We start from the raw sequence: 18,714 nt of genomic DNA, 5'->3' as shown, positions 1-18,714 counted from the left end.
AGTACAGGAGGGTAATAAATCGGTCAAAAAGTAAAAATTGAGAAATGCAGGAAATTGCTCAAAGACATGAACTGGATAGATGTTTACAGTACTTCTAACTCAAATGGAGAATACAAATCATTCATTAATAGAGTTACTTGCACTTTTGAAAATTGTTTTCCCTGAAAGGTAACTGCAATCACACACAAGTCAAAACATTGAGAAAAATATAATTACATAAGGCAACAAAATAAAAACGTATGGAATATAGTGAAGACAGAGACAGTTGGGGCCAAAAAGGAAGATGATCGTATAGCCCTAAAAATAAATGAGACTTTGGTAACAAATGCATGTAGTGTGACAAATCTCTTAAACAAGTTCTTCATTTCTCCTACTGACAGCTTGGGATTATTAGGTTCAGTGAACAGTGCAATAGAGAATGTGAGATCTGTCATTAAAAATAATCTCAGTAAAGTGGAAGTGACACTCACATCTCCCAAAGGAGTAGCATCCATCATAAAATCCTTAAAATCTAAATATTATAGTGGGTGTGATAACATATCAACAAAGTTAATTAAAGAGTGCTCATGTGAGTTGAGTTCTATCTTATGTTATTTGCGTAATCAATCTCTTATCAGTGGAACAGTTTCAGACTGACTAAAATATACCAAAGTTAAGCCTCTTTACAGGAAGGGAGATAAAGACATACCATCAAACTATCAAACAATTTCACATTTGCCGGCTTCCTCAAAAATATTTGAAAAGGTTGTATTCAAGGGTCTTGTTAAGCATCTGACTGCAAATAATATATTGTCCAAGGCACAGTTTGGATTTCTTAAGGGTTCTGATATAGAGAAAGCTATTTAAACTTACAGTGAGAATGTATTTAATTCATTAGATAATAAATTAGAGGCTGCTCACATCTTCTGTGACCTGTCAAAAGTCTTTGACTGTGTAAACCACGGCTTCTCTTAAGTAAATTAGAATATTACGGTGTCACCGGCAATGCTGCAAAATGGTTTGAGTCTTGTTTCACTAACAGGAAACAAAGGTTGTCATTGCAAAATACCTGTGCAGTAAGCAGTCAGTCTTCATGTGATTGGCAATTAATTACATTTGGTGTTCCTCAAGGTTCTATCTTGGGTCTGTTGCTTTTCCTCATGTACATTAATAACCTCTCGTCTGTTACATTGCCAGATACCAAATTTTGTTTGCAGGGATACAAACATTTACATTTACATACTTAAAGGACAGCTGTTGTGTGATGTAAATATATACTTAAGCAGTGTTGTGTATATATGGATTTGCCGTTTAGGGAGGACAAAACTAAAGCCTTATGAAAAACAGACTATGCATTTAAAATAACAAGCAGGGATGTATATAGGCTATATTAATTTCATTGTATTATTATTAACTTCATTGTATTATTTTGTTTTGTACTTTTTTATGTATATATTGTTTGTGTCCCATTTCTTTGAAATGGCTTACATGTACCCTTGACAACATCCATACAATATTTATTGTCAACAGATGGATAAATAAAATAAATAAATAAAATAAAATTGCAATAAGTTGCAAGTCAAGTACAGGCTTATAAACAGCTGGTAACCAAATTTTCACTGACATTAATAAATGGTTTAAAGCTAATTCACTGTCATTAAACTTTGGAAAGACCCACTATATGCAGTTCAGAACCTGTAAGAGATTTCCTTCCAGTAAGCATATAAAATATGAAGACATGCAGATTGAAGAGGTTGACAGTGTTAAATTTCTGGGATTATAAATTGATAATAAATTCAGTTGGGAAGGGCATATCACAGAATTTCTTAAGTGCCTAAACAAGTCTGTATTTTTAGTGAGAATGATGTCAGATGTAGGGGATATAAATATAAAAAAAAAAAAAATTGCGCGCTTGCTTTCATTCTATCATGTCATACGGGAGCATATTCTGGGGTAACTCATCAAACAGAGAAAAAGTTTCTAGCATGCAAAAGCATGTTATAAGAATCATTTGTTGTATAAATTCAAGAACGTCTTGTAGAAACCCATTCAAGCAACTTTGTATTCTAACCACTGCTTCTCAATATATTTATTCCTTCATGAAATTTGTTGCAAGTAATATATCTCTATTTCCAACCAATAGTTCAATACATAGTATCAGCACTAGGAATAAGAAGATTCTACATAAAGATTTAAAATCACTTACCTTGGTCCAAAAAGGGGTCCAATATTCAGGGATATATTTTCAATAAATTGCCAGCACCCATTAAAAACTTGGTTTCAGATAAAACATGGTTTAAACAGAATATGAATGACTTTTTGATAGGCAACTCCTTCTACTCTATGAGGTGCATTCAAGTTCTAAGGCCTCCGATTTTTTTTCTAATTAACTACTCACCCGAAATCGATGAAACTGGCGTTACTTCTCGACGTAATCGCCCTGCAGACGTACACATTTTTCACAACGCTGATGCCATGATTCCATGGCAGCAGCAAAGGCTTCTTTAGGAGTCTGTTTTGATCACTGGAAAATTGCTGAGGCAATAGCAGCATGGCTGGTGAATGTGCGGCCACGGAGAGTGTCTTTCATTGTTGGAAAAAAGCCAAAAGTCACTAGGAGCCAGGTCAGGTGAGTAGGGAGCACGAGGAATCACTTCAAAGTTGTTATCACGAAGAAACTGTTGCGTAACGTTAGCTCGATGCACGGGTGCGTTGTCTTGGTGAAACAGCATACACGCAGCCCTTCCCGGACATTTTTGTTGCAATGCAGGAAGGAATTTGTTCTTCAAAACATTTTCGTAGGATGAACCTGTTACCGTAGTGCCCTTTGGAATGCAATGAGTAAGGATTACGCCCTCGCTGTCCCAGAACATGGACACCATCATTTTTTCAGCACTGGCGGTTACCCGAAATTTTTTGGTGGCGGTGAATCTGTGTGCTTCCATTGAGCTGACTGGCACTTTGTTTCTGGATTGAAAAATGGCATCCACGTCTCATCCATTGTCACAACCGACGAAAAGAAAGTCCTGTTCATGCTGTCGTTGTGCGTCAACATTGCTTGGCAACATGCCACACGGGCAGCCATGTGGTCGTCCGTCAGCATTCGTGGCACCCACCTGGATGACACTTTTCGCATTTTCAGGTCATCATGCAGGATTGTGTGCACAGAACCCACAGAAATGCCAACTCTGGAGGCGATCTGTTCAACAGTCATTTGGCGATCCCCCAAAACAATTCTCTCCACTTTCTCGACCATGTCGTCAGACCGGCTTGTGCGAGCCCGGGGTTGTTTCGGTTTGTTGTCACACGATGTTCTGCCTTCATTAAACTGTCGCACCCACGAAGGCACTTTCGACACATCCATAACTCCATCACCACATGTCTCCTTCAACTGTCGATGAATTTCAATTGGTTTCACACCACGCAAATTCAGAAAACGAATGATTGCACGCTGTTCAAGTAAGGAAAATGTTGCCATTTTAAGTACTTAAAAGAGTTCGCATTCTCGCCGCTGGCTGTAAAATTCCATCTGCCATACGGTGCTGCCATCTCTGGGACATATTGACAATGAACGCGGCCTCATTTTAAAACAATGCGCATGTTTCTATCTCTTTCCAGTCCGGAGAAAAAAAAAATCGGAGGCCTTAGAACTTGAATGCACCTCGTATAAATGAACAGGGACTGTTAGAACAGTTTAAGTAAAAATGTCTGTTAGATTTCAGTTTTGACAGCACTTGGTCACAACAGTCAAGATTAGGTACTTTGTGCACAATAGGTTTATTAAAAGTGCATAACAGACTTTCATTCTGACAGCATATTAATTTTGTAAATATTAGTAATTCCAGTTTACTGTAATGTAATCACCTATTTTTACCATCTCCTGACAAATGACCAGGGTAGCAAGTATTATATTCAAATGCTTTATGTTTTTTATGTTATACTTTTTGACATGGTCCACACCCATGAGAATCATCTCAATTTTGATCTATGGAACTAAAACTGAATCTAATCTAATCTAACTAAATGGCCAGTGAACTGAAGATCCTGGTAATGAGTAGTTAACAACAGGAAACGAAGAAACATTATAAAACTGGTTAATGTTCCATATGGATAACGAATATTTGTTTTATCTATAGTAAAAGAATGATTACCTCATAGAAATGTTTTAAGAAAACCTCATCAAAGTAGCGTTATGGCAAATGCATGCCTATGATTACTGGCTTATAGTTCTTTGTGGAGCATTCTCTATGTACAAACAGGAATAAGTATATTTATTACAAATGGAATACACTTGCAGCAGTGGATATGCATTAAATATAAACAAACTATTGATATTTTCAGTGAAAAGGTTAAAACTAGTTTTGAGCTTTGAATATTGACCATTTGTTTAATGTTTCACAGTAGTGATCACATCATTTACCTAAGGGGTGGAATCTTTAGTGTAACGTATCACTTTGGTAAAGTGATGTGTTGCGCAAATATTTTTTGAACCAATAAATGATGATCACTACTATAAAAAGTTTATTTTTATAATGAATTGGATAATCTATTGTTTGGATTTATATTCTGTTTATCGTCATGTATCATGAAATGGATGGACGCAGCATATCTGCAAGCCGGGACAGTGATAAACATCATACCAGGCTTGCGGTATGTGCAGGTCAGGCAGTGAATTCCATGTTGTCTGGCACTGCCATGGAGATATGTGTAAGCCATAGAGGAAGAGCAGCTATGACAATGCCTATGATGTTATTGGGGCAAGAGAAAATCTCAGTTGGAATCTGTCAAATAAGACAGATCGTTTTTGGACTTAGTCCTTATCAAGATAATTGTGGTGTTCTGAATGACACAGCACTGTTGTATCACATAATCAATGTAACCAAAAGTAGAATATATGATGAGTAGTTTATCAGAAGCATCATCTTTCTTTTGAGAATTGGATTGTATTCTTTAACTTCCAGCAGTAACCGCAGCATTTTGAGGAAAGAAGTCTGATCAGTATAGATTGGCACGAATGCTGAAATAATAAGGTGAGCAAGATTGAATGGTAGGAATCTTAGTTCCTGATCATACTTTATTTTGCCACCCGATGTCATGATAACAGATCAGCATAATATTGCCTTTTTGAGTTAACAATCCGAAATTACATTCTAATATTGTTAAATTCAGCTTATTCAACCAGCCAGGAAATGAAGCTTTAAAATATTCACAAAAAATATTTTTACTCACTTACCACCAAAAATTGAAAATCCAAAAGTGAAATCCCATTGAATCCCATTGAATATCAACAAAAGGAAAAGGAAAAACTATGATTAATAACACTCCTCAAAGTACAAAAATAGGAAATAAACCAGAAATTCTGATTCAACGGTGACACTGTCTATACCACCTCTTCTTTCTACCAGAACTTCCATCCAATCATCTTAATGGTTGTTTTGTGCCTTCTAATTTTGAATGTAGTTCAGCATAATTAAAGTTGATTTGCTAAACCGTATAATAAAAGTTGGAAAACATGTGTTTTTTAAGCTGCATTTATTAGGGTAAGATGTAACTCAGGGACAGCATTCAATGGATGATTGCACGAAACTTTCCACAAAAATCGTCTAATTGGTTGGTATAAACAACTTTCATCACTCAATGACTGATTGAAGATGGCCATCATCTATCCAGTTTGAATTGTTATTGTGCAGTTATGGCACCTGGACTTCATGATTCTGTGACTTGATGTAGTACTACTAATAATAATAATAATAATAATAATAATAAAGATTTTATTGTCTTTAGGCCATTACAGCAATTGACAACGTCAAATGAAGTTACAATTTATAATACAGTGTGATAAGGTATTGACTACTGAAATATTTTAGCTGTGTTGTGCCCCATGTAGTATAAGTAGGTTTCAACTCCTGGAGAGAACATTTCTTTGATCTTGAAATTTCATAAGTCTTTGTGCTCTCTGTTAGCACAGAAAATGATAGTTCTTCATTCTGAATTATATATTTGGATTTATAGAGGTAATATAAACATACAATCCTATGCTGCTGCATGTTATTTAGAGTCTATAATAGTTGCTACTGCCATGTAAAACTGGATGTATTCTCAACTAGAATAGACAGGTCTTGTTGTTTGTCCTCAAACAGATAGTACACTATGATGCAATTAATGTTGGGCAGTAGGGTCCCGCATCCGTCGGCTGTCGTAATTTAATATATAAGTTATTATTATTTTTTGATTGTTGCCGACTTACGTGGTGGGCCTTAATAAAAATTATATTTCATTTAATTTTTGATTTTACGATTAAATGCTTTCCTGAAGTTCTCCATTTTTAGCAATATTAATCTTAAATTATTTGTTACGTTAGTGAATGTTAGACTCGCTGAATCTTAAAACATGAGCATATAAGTTGTACAATGTAATAAACTTTTCATATTACTTTCCTCGGCTAGTCAGTTCACTTTAAAGCAAGAAATCTTTAGTTATTAATTAAAATTGCGGCCCACACACGTGCGAGAGTATTTTTCTTACCTCCGTTAACCATTGTATTGTAGTCAGAGTCCCGGCTCTGGGTCTCGGCTGTGGTACTGAAAATAAGAATCTTAAAGCTAAGTATTTCTGCAACTTCATGTGGCTGTGGAGAAAAATTAATATTATGCTAATAGCTGGCGAGTTTTCCGCTTCCGCTAATTTTTCGTAAGTTAATATCGCCACGTAATGGCGTCGTTGGCTGCATCAGCCGCTGCGATTGTTGAGCTGTAAATTACTTGAATGCAGGTTAATTCAAGGAAGGTGGACATGAAATCGGGATCACCTCTTACAAATTAAAAGTGCACAATAATATTAAATCGGTATATTATATGCTTAACTCATACAAATATGCTTACATTTGTCAGCACACGCAAGATGTCCCTCTAGACACATTCAAGACAAAAAAGAAGTGAAGTCGACTAAAAAATTAACAAAAGAGCGTATCTTGTCGTCTCTTTAGATCATTCTGTCATAAATTATTTCTTTGCAATCTAAACCTACACAGAGAAATTATTATTTTACGGCTACATGATAAAAAATTTGGCACTGGGGACGCTATAAGGGGAACAGGATGTTATTGTGGGAAGTGGGTACTGATGTCAGGCAGGTGAGCTCCACCAATGATATATTGTGCTTGGTATTTGGACTATCCCTTTATGCAGCTCAATAACAGCTGTGAGAGGAAGCAACAGAGGGAAGATGATGACTCTATTTTTTTTTTCAATATTCTTATAGACTCACATTTTCCATGACTACAAAACAGTGACAAAGTTGTCGCCCCCTCCCCACTCCTCTGACAAGACAATTGCATGACTTCCCATGAAAGGCCTCACAACTTAACTAACCAGAATTATGTAGTATTTGCTAAAGCCACACTGTTTTCCTCTGCATTCAGCAGTTGTAAATATACGACTCAGTGGAATTACAACCAGTCATCTCCAAAAATACTTGAAATTTCTGCAATGAATGAAAAGTCAGTACTCCAGATGCCAGCAGGGAGAAACTACCCCATTTTGGCCCCTCTCCATCCTCCCTCATTGACCACTATGCACACATGACGAAAATGAGATATAAGTGAATCAACTTCTGTCCCAATTATTCTGGGTGAAGCAGCTGATGTGAGTAATTTCTCACAGTTCTCCTCTGAACAAAAAACAACTGAGGCACTATATCATATTATTGTACAACTGATGGCTGCAATGAGAAACTAACAGCTCAGCTCAGAGTTATGATTGAAGTGTAGTTATGACTGGCCATCTGAATGGATTACAGTCTACACTGAAAAACACATTTTCTGTTGCAATGTTCATTCATTGTTTTAATCATCAACTGAATTTAATACTATCATGAACCATTGTCAAAGGTCAAAGTAGACTCTGCGAAGAAGAAAGGACGAGTGATTCTGTAGCTGATTATGGTACAGTAAAATGTTTGTGTTCCAGAGAGGCTTGATGGTTTTATGTATTCTCAAATTATGCTTGTTCACTTTGCCACTTAAGTGAAATGGGGCTTTGTCAGAAAAGACAAGTCTGACTGTGAAACCATCTGAAAATGTCTTTGAACAATGATTATTGCTGATATTTTTGCATATTCTGTGACACAGTACACATTTTATTTTGTGTGTGCCACCCAGGGGAACACTACTGCCAGTGATTAACAGCAAAAGTAACTTTCCTTTGTTTCATTGTTGGCACCTAAACTGTGAGAGTTTACATTTTGGTCTACATGTGTATTTCTGAAATAAAGTTGATACTGAAAGGGAAAGAAAAACTATGCATGAACATTCATTATTCAGCCACGATTCAGCCCATCACACCATCACTGATCTCTGTTAACTGCTTTTAACAGGCAGATCAGTCACTCACCAAAACTGTTCACTTACAATATGGGAAAATAACACAAGGTGAAACCAAAAAACTTAACAGTAAATATGCATACTAGGGAATGAACAAGTGACAAGGAAGCAACACAAAAGACAATATAACCACAGTATACAAAAATGACAGAAGAAGAAACCAAAAAGTTAACAGTAAATATGCCTTCAGTGGAATGAACTAATGGGGAACCAGCACAAAAGAGACTATCAACATGTAAAAAGACTGAGGAGGAAGCCGTTCCAGAGTGGACAGAAGTTAAAAACAACAAATCATGACGAAGCACCAGGCAGAAGTTAGCATCCAAACAACATATGAACAATTTTTTATGGCCAAATCCACTGCAGAAGAAAACAAACAAGAAGAAGTCCAGGACTCCCAGGAGGTGAAAATCATGTTAGAAATGAAAAGAATACTAGAGCCTACTCTTCAATGAACTAACCAGGCAAGAAATATACCTCTCATAGAACTGAATAATTCTTTAACTCTCCTATATCATAATGTACAGGGTTTAACCAGTAAGCTATACGAGTCAGAGGTCCTTTTGAATGGTTCATTGAAGGAGATTTCTATCTTGTGTGTAACTGAAAACTGGCTGCAAGACATACAAAAATGTGCAGCTGGGATTTCGGACTTCCAGTTGGTCAGCAGCTTTTGCAGGGAAACATACAGAGAGGGTGGAACATGTATATATATGTAAGGACAGATATTAAATGAAAGGAAATTAGGTTTAAAAATGTCTGCTGCATTGAGAAAGATTTTGAATATTGTTTATGTGAACTAACAGACAGTAAAATTATAATTGCATGTATATATAGGTCCACATCTGGCAATTTTGAATTGTTCTCTGAAAATTTGGAAAATCTAAACATCTAAATAGTCAGTCAAAATGCATAATTGTGCCCGGGGATTTCAATGTTAATTTTGAGGATAACTGTAAAGAAGGTCAGAAACTTGTTGATCTACTAAAAACATACAATAAGGACATGTGTGTAGAAGATACCACAAGATACAGCAGCAAAAGTGAAAGCACTATGGACCAAATATTCACTGACAAATCAAAATGTGGCTTTAAACCTGAGGTATTGTATACAGGTTTCTCTTGATCATCAAGCTGTCAAATTGACTCTAGAGAAATCTCATGAGAAAAGTGACAACAGGAGATATATTGAGAGAAGATTAATTAATGATGACATCATCAGGGTCTTTAATCTAATGTTAAAAAATGTAAACTGGGACATGGAAAGCAATAGTTCTGTAGATACAAAATTCAACAAGTTCTTGTCAAATTATAAATACTGCTATGATATTTCATTCCCTCTGAAGAGAATGACAATGAACAAAAATTCAAATTCATGGATCACAAGTGAAATCAAAGAGTCATCAGAAAGTCTTAGAATGCTATATAAGTGTGCAAAGCAAAATACTATCTTGAAACCATGTCTAAAGTGTTATAGGAAAAAGCACAGGGAAGCTATAGATGCTGCAAAAAAGAAGCACAATGATTCATATATCAGTAAGGGTAACAACAAAATGAAATCTATGTGGAAAGTTACTAACAATCATACAGGCAAACATGAAAATGTAAGTAATAAAATCACCATAAAACACAGAAATGAAATTGTTGATGATACGCTTGTATTAGCTAGTATATTTAATGATCGTTATAATAATGTAGCCCAAAACCTGATCACCACTAAATATAATCCAGTAACAAAGGTAACAACGCCAATAAATGAAAAGACAATGTACCTATATCCTGTGACACCGAAAGAAGTACATGCCACTATCAGCAAACTAAAGAGTAAAATGACCTGCAGATTTGATGGTATTTCTGACAAAATTATTAAATATAGTACCGATAATGTTGTCTCTCAACTTGTGGACATAATCAATGACCCCTTTGAAACTGGTGTGTTTCTGAGTAAACTTAAGCAGTCAACAGTAATACCAGTTTATAAAAATGGTGACAAGTTTGACATTAAAAATTTCAGGCCACTATCACTATTATCTGTATTTTCGGAAATAATTGAAAGAATAATGTATGACAGATTGCTAGGCTTCTTAAACAAAAATAAAATTCTTGTAAATGCACAGAACAGTTTCAGAAATGGCAAATCTACACAAATGGCTCTTTTCAGTTTCCTAAAACTTGTTTACAAAGCTATTGAGGACAAGGAACTGATCTGTGGGTTGTTTTTGGACTTTCTAAAGCATTTGATCTTATAAATCATAATCTACTGCGGTTAAAACTGTATAATTATGGTGTCCGTGGTATTTCCGACATGTGGTTCAAGTCATATTTAACTCATAGGAAACAAAGATTACACATTTCTCAGGATGGAAATGTGTAACATTCTGAACATAAAAGAGTTAATTATGGGGTGCCCCAGGGCTCGGTATTGGCAATATTGTTCTTGATTTTTATTAATGACCTTCCACAACAGTTTTCAAGAGCTGATACCATATTATTTGCTGATGACACCAGCTTCATTATACAAGGGAAGAATGATTATGAGATGTAGCAAAAAATTGACATACCAGCAGAAGTGGCACAAAAATGGTTTAAATATAACTGTCTAGTTGTCAATGACAAGAAAACTGTATGGATAACTTCAACCACATAAGGAATAAAAATAGGACCAATGTAAAATTCACATAATCGAATAGCCAAATTCAGCAAAAGAATCACATAAAATTTTTAGGATTATCGGTGGATGAGCATCTAAGATGGTAAAAAAATGTAGAAATGCTTAATAAAAAATTAAGCAAGTATAGTTACATATTATGAGTGCTTAAAGATTGCCGCAATACCGAAAGTGCTTATTATGCATAGTCTACTGAAGTGTGGTATAGTGTTCTTTTGCAAAGCAGTCTTTTAAGCTCCAAAAGAAGGCTGTAAGATTAATAAGTGATGTTGCTTACAGAGCACCATGAAGAGGTATCTTTAAGGAATTAAAAATCATTACCTTACCATCTATATTTATATTTGAAAGCATCTTCTTCATTAAAAACTTTCAGCTTTGAATAGTGAGATCCACAATTATCAAAGAAGGAACAAGGATGGCTATCATAGGGATGTGCACAGAAAATCAATATAACAGGACAGTGCTGTTTACAAACCAAAAATTCTGTACAGTGCATTGCCAGATAGCATTAAAAAAATAGCAAACATTAACACATTCAAAAAAGAACTAAAAATCTATGAATAAACAACAGCTTCTACAGCATTAATGAATACCTGGAAATTTGCTCAAATCTGTAGGTCTGTTTCATAATTCTCTAAACAAGAATTCATCATTATCAACCATTCTTAGATAAAAGCAAACTTCTCTCATCCATGTATGTATCTAATTATGCAGCTAGTTTTGTGCCATATGTTACTATGCCTAGTTACCTAAAGTATTGTTATTTAATAGTTTTAGTAAAATGAACCAAGGGGTTTCACTAGCTTTTGTTCTATTTGTTTGTACGTATATAATTTTATAATCAAATTAAGCAGAATAATGTTTTTGTTATAAAGATGTGTTGATACCAATGATAAGATTTTGTACATGATGTAATTATATATAATATTTTATACTGTTCTGTACCTTGACAAGTCCAATATCATGAATGTGATAATACAGGCACCAAATAAATAAATAAATAAATAACTACAGTAACAGGAATGCTTTCTTTTTTCCTATTCATTTTGAATCACCCTGTATATCTTCAATATGGAAACCACTCTAAGTTTCTTTTTGAAATGGACTAATCATGAGTTACAGAATGTGGATATATTCACAATAACATTTCAGTCTCAGACCTCTCAGCATCTTGTGACTGTAGGTACAGCCATACATACTCAAAACTTACAGAAGATAAAAGAGTCATTGTTGTTGGCAAAACACCCAGCATTTAAAGGCCAAGCAATGCACAAAAATTGTACCAGAATAGCCAATGAACAAGGAACATCAGTTTATTTCCATACTACCACATTAGGTGTATAAAAGTCATTCCATCTGGGGCCATTATTGTCCAGTGCACTTGGAGGATAGAAAAATATAGGAAATTAAGGTTACCAAGCTTATGCAAAAAGCACAAAAGGTCTGTAAGTAAATAAAGCCACCAGTCTCTGTAATGGAATTTGCAGCTACACCCATAATTCACAAAGCTGCTTCATACCATCTATGGAAACTGCCTGTTCTTGGTGGATTGAAGAGTGCTACTCTGCAATCAGTGGCAGGCAGGCAGCTTTGACAGTTCAAATGCTGACCAACTGCAGAGAAACTTGCAGCAAGTACGAAGGGAAAAGTGCCATGTAATTACTGAGGGCAATGAGATTAAATATTGCAGCTGGTGACTACATATGAGTGTACTGATTTGACATAAGAATGGAGTGACAGTAGTGTGTCTAGATACAAATGTTTGTAAGCAAACGAACAATATACAATTTCAGTCTACAAGTGGACACACAAACAGTCACTCTTCAAGCACAAGAGCACTTTCTGATATTTTTGTTTTATTATTTTTAAGGGTAGGAGAGAAGAGGCAAAACATAGTGCTATGTGGACTCCTCTTTCACCATGTCAATGTGCTTGTTCACAAAGTGGATAAATATCACCATTTGCTTAGTTTAGAAACCAGGAATTCTGCATCAGTTTTTATAGTAATATAGTAGCCACAAATTGTTCAGTGATAATGTGTGGCTCCATGTTTCAGCATGTGGCTTTATACAGCTTGACCAGCAGTTGGCCAAAATCAATAAAAAGTTGTGAAATAAAGTTGTAGATGTTTACATTTACTAACACTCTTTATTCCCTATTCACTGGATAGACAAGAAGTACAGACCAAGAGTGATTTGGATCTGAGCCAGTAGTTGTCATCACAAGGTGGCTGGCATAATATGTTGATCATATGGAGCAACAATGAGAACTGCCTTTCCCAGCAGAGCATCACTTGTGTCAAGCAGGCTGGGTATGGGAATCCGGCTGGTGGCGTGGCAAACACTTCAAGGGTGTTACTTGTTTCCAACATTTGTCTTGTGGGCCACTAACAGCTTGCAGCACCATCAGCAATACGAGTGGCAAGTATGGATCTGTTTCAGACAGTTGTGATAATTCCATCTTGCTGACCAAGTCAGTTATATTAGAAGAGACTGTATCAGTCAGATTAATTCCACAAAACTGATAAAAAACGCAAGTGTGTCCAGTTCAGTTTTATGTCATTGTTTGCAAGGCCTTCCTATTCTACTTATGGTCCATATATGGTTGTGTTCTTTTTCTTGTAAAAGACAAATAAATAATCAGTGTTCGTTATTCTGAGTACTAGAAGTACTCTTTACAGTGTACTTCCAAACAGTGTTTTTGGGAATTTATATTGCAGAATGTTCATTTTGCGGTTAGAAGGTATTCACTCAAGGATACAACTTGCATGATAATACACCGAGAAGATTGAAGGATAAGTTTTTCGAGAGGAGGAATCTGTATTACTCTTTAATGTGGTAAGATAAACAGGATAAGATCATATGAATAGTTATAGAAAGGAGGTAGGTTAAACCAAATGTGCACACCAGTTAATGATACTAACAGTTTTATATAAAAAGTACATTTTTCCATGAGGATAGTGTGTGTAAAAATAGTTGACTAGCAACCTATAGTATCTAAATTTACATTCATACTCCCCAAGCAACTGTATGGTGTGTGTTGGAATGAATCTTGCACCACCACTAGTAGCTTCCTTTCCTATACCACTTGAAATTAGGGAAGAATGATTGTCTGTATGCCTCTGTACAAGCCCTAATTTTTCTTATCTTCGCTTCATGGTCCTTATGCAAAATGTATGTTGACAGCAGTAGAATCATTCTTCAGTCAGCTTCAAATGATGGTTCTCTAAATTTTCTCAATAGTGCTCCTTGAAAAAAATATTGCCTTGCCACCAGAGAGTTCCATCCGAGTCCTCAAAGCACCTCTGTAATACTTGCATGTTGATTCAACAAATCTAGTAGCCCACTTCTGAACTGCTTTGATATCTCCCTTTAACACGACATGGTTGGGGTCCCAAATACTTGTCCAAGACTGAAGAATGGGGTGTATTAGTTTTCTATATGCAGTGTCCTTTACAGATGAACCACACTTTTCTATAATTCCTCCAATAAACTGAAGTCGACATTCACCTTCCCAGATACAATCCATACATGCTGGTTCCATTTCATATTGCTTTGCAGTGTTATGTCTGGATATTTAACTGGTGTGACTGTTTCAAGTAGCATCCTACTGATGCTGTTTTTGAACATTATGGGATTGTTATTCCTAGTCAGTATCACACCAGCTAGAAATTTCATCTAAGTCACCTTGTACCCTTCTGCCGTCACTCAATGACAACACCTAACTGTATAACACTACCTCATCAGCAAACAGCTGCAGATTGCTGCTCACTCTGTCCATCAGATCATTTACACACATGGAGAATAACAGCAGTCCTATCATATTTCTCGGGGGGACTGGTCTGCAATGAACACTCGCTGCTGAGGGCAACGTACTGGGTTCTATTACATAAGAAGTCTTCAAACCACTCACTTATCTGGGGACGTATCCTGTATGCTTGTACCTTCAATAACAGTCTGCAGTGGAGCATTGCATCAAGCGTTTTTCAGAAATCTAAGAATATGGAATTTGCCTATTGCCCTTCATCTGTGGTTCACAGGATATTGAATGAGAAAAGGGCATGCCGAGTTTTACATGAACAATGCCTTTTGATACTTCTTGGTGATGTCTTCCTGAGCATCCACTCATGAACAATACAATTATCCATTCTGAATACCTGGTGACATAGCATAGCACAGCAGGACAGTTACTCTATATTTGTTTCAATTCTGCTAACTTAAAGGATATTTTGTCTGTGTATGTTTCTGTTTCTTCCAGCAACATACTTTCTTTTCTCAACACTTCTGAAGGCAAATTTATGTTGAAAATGGTCAAGACAAAGTGTTTATTTATTATTGTTTATCTCATTGTGTTACACAGCATAGGTTTATCTTTTTTTATCTTCAATTCACTCCACCCTCACTTTCAGACTGAAACTCAATGTAAAACTTTTTATGAAAACCAAGGGATTCCACATGGAAATGCAATATAGACCAAACACACACATTCAATTATAGTTTATTTTAAAGCTTTACATATACTATGTACAAGGCATCTGTTTTTCGCTTTCCTTCTTCCAGTATAACTACAATGATGTGGAAATGTAGAATTTTCCAATAATGTGTATTTCTTCCACATGTTTCTCACTCATTTTTGATTGAATTGTCACAAACAATAACAAATTAAAATTTTTGTGATGCCATCATTATCTAACTCCTTAAAGTAAACTGTTATCATCCCCTCTCTCTCTCTCTCTCTCTCTCTCTCTCTCTCTCTCTCTCACACACACACACACACACACACACACTCACACACACAAACAAACTCACAATTTGGATATAAAGACCATCAGCTATTCACCTTTACTAATCAATCTCAAAACACATTAAAACTTGAATTTTTCATTCATTATTTTCTTAAAATACATTTTTGGGAATCAAACAGAAATAGAAGATAGATTTCTTATTGCTCCAAAAACACAAACTGATGAAACAAATAATAATGAATGTGACGCTTTGCTTGTGCAACAGGAAAGAATGTATATAATTATATGAAAAATACTGCTTTACTGAGTTTGGTTCAGTAACACAATAATTTATGTTTCATTTATTATGGCACCACAAAAAGCAAAACTAACTGACAACATTGTGTTGCATGAGAATTTTGAATAAGAAGTTCTGACGTTCTGGTTATCATCTCTCAACTTGATTCATCACTTTAGATTACACAACTGTAGAATTAGTGGAAAACTATTACAGAAATTGAAGTTTAAAAAATAGCAATGTTATTCATGGAAACAAACGACTGTTTTGGAATAAAGATAAAAATATGCAATTTAAATTTCAGTGGTTACAGCTAATTAAGGAATCACCACACAGTAATCAAAGCTTGCTTGATAAAAAACTGTATGTTTGATTAAACACATACTTCACTCATGAGAGTATCAGGAATGAATGAGTGAATTAATTAATTAATCATCTTTTATCTGGACTCTCAGGCAACATAATGATTGTCAAAGAGTAGAAATTAACCACAGTAGTTCAATATTGTGTTTACAGATTATGAGATTAGCTAAGAGGTATCTTAAAATATTGCAAAAAGATACTAACTTCTGAGCAAAGTGTCTGAAGTTCCAGTAATTCTGACTTCACTCATTATAGTTCATAAAATAATTTTCACAAAGGCTGATTCTTATTAATGTTAACTTATATTTAATTGAAGCTCTCAATTTCTTTAAATATTCGGAAATAACAAGATAACCTTCAATTCTATTTTGTTAATTATGCAAAGACAAAAATTCTCTGTTTTAATTGAATTAAAATATTCATACATCTAGTATGACAGATTGCATAATTTACAACACATGTCAGTTAAATCTTGAATAATTATATTTTAATATAACAAGTAAAGAGAGGAGCTATGGGAATGTAGTTTATAATGTTTGTATCAAAATGATGTGCATATAATGTCAGTGTGATCAGTTAATTATTTCTTTATACAAATCCAGATCATTTAATCATTTTCTTGCTGACACTGTTGTCATGAAAAACTAGAAATAAAATCTTTTTTTAACTGCACAAACAGCATAAGGATGAATGTCAACTCATTTGTACTGCATTGTATTACACCCATGTGTTACTTCCCTATTCATTTACTAATTGCACACAAATAAAAATAATAGCCAAATTTTGAGAAATAATATACTGAGCATTGTACAACATTTTTAAAGTGTGTTTTTTCTTTTCAGAGAGATTTAACAAATGCACAAATTACTTTACCAAGACAGGAAAAATTAAAGAACGAACTACTAATGGGCATTGTGGGAATATATAATGACATTGATCGTTACTCTCGTCAGTATAACTAAAGTGAATTTAATGGTACAACTCAGTAATTCAACAATATTATGAGCACTGAAACTTAAATTTATGTTACCACTGGTTCAAGACGTGTGTGCAATGTTGTCTCTTGTAATTGCTGCAGAAAACTGTCAGAATTCAGAAATACGTCCTGAAGAGTATTGATTATTTCTCTGACATGAAGATGATGTTTCAGGGTACATCCTTTCTGGCATAAAACATTTTGCACACATTAAGCAAATTTTGTTGAAAGTGAGAAGGTGTATTGTCCATAATGTTCCTTAATATTGGAGTATTTTTGATCGCATTTTTTATGACATAAGCCTTTTACAGAGAGGTAAATAGTACTGGAGTGCCAAATTCTTGAGATGAAGGATGAACCACATAAAGTTAAAAAAACTGGCACTTTATAAATCTTTTTTTGTGCAACAGATATATGGCAAATGTTTACTATGAGCAATATTTTTCAGAAACACTTTTGTCAGCAGATCTGCTATAAAAACAAACCCTGATGCTTCTTTATACATAAGTTGTAATATGTACTAGTCACATGATATATTTCCTACATTCTTGAACAAGTGATAATGCTGCGTGACACAAAAACAACTAATTTGAAATCAAAGTAACACGAATCTGCAAAAGGTGGTTGATATTGTTACATTTAATAATATAATGTAATTAATGAATATATTTATAAATCAAACACACAAAACAGAAAATGCAAAACTTTCAAGCTCACTGTAAATCTGTAAAACAATTCATAATAAAAAGATGTAAGTGAAACACTTCGACTGATTCACAGAATACAAGTGATTCATATTACATGTTCCATTTTTTTTAAAAAAAAAGAGTTGGATGGTTTAAATAATATTATTTTCTTCATTATGACATCATCGCATCATTTTTTTCTTCTCTTCTGGTGCTTCTGAGCATTGAATTACTTTTCTGAGTGAACAACATATGTCTTAAATGATTATGGCTTTCGCACTTGTAATGTATGAAATGATTTTATGAGATGCTTTACACTATTTACAAAATTATGAAATATGGATTTTGTGTGCTAATTATTAATTCAGTAAGAAAGGAACTGGGTAGGACAAAGGACAGGAATCCAAATTTACAGCATATTATAGTAAAGCTAAATGTAATACTCAGGTTATTACAGTTCTTTGCCTTTCACTAAATTACAGGAAAAAATACCATTCCAAATTTGAGCTAGATATACTTTGTGGTAATTCAACAGGTGCTTGATGCACACAATTTTATGTAGGCCCTATCATGCATAGTGCAAGACACTAACAAATTGTCCTGCACAGATCATTGTCATGTTAAGTGCTACATACTTCAGAC

The sequence above is a fragment of the Schistocerca piceifrons genome, chromosome 8 (assembly GCF_021461385.2).
Source record: "Schistocerca piceifrons isolate TAMUIC-IGC-003096 chromosome 8, iqSchPice1.1, whole genome shotgun sequence".
NCBI lineage: Eukaryota > Metazoa > Arthropoda > Insecta > Orthoptera > Acrididae > Schistocerca > Schistocerca piceifrons.
Note: the sequence above shows the minus strand (reverse complement) of the source record.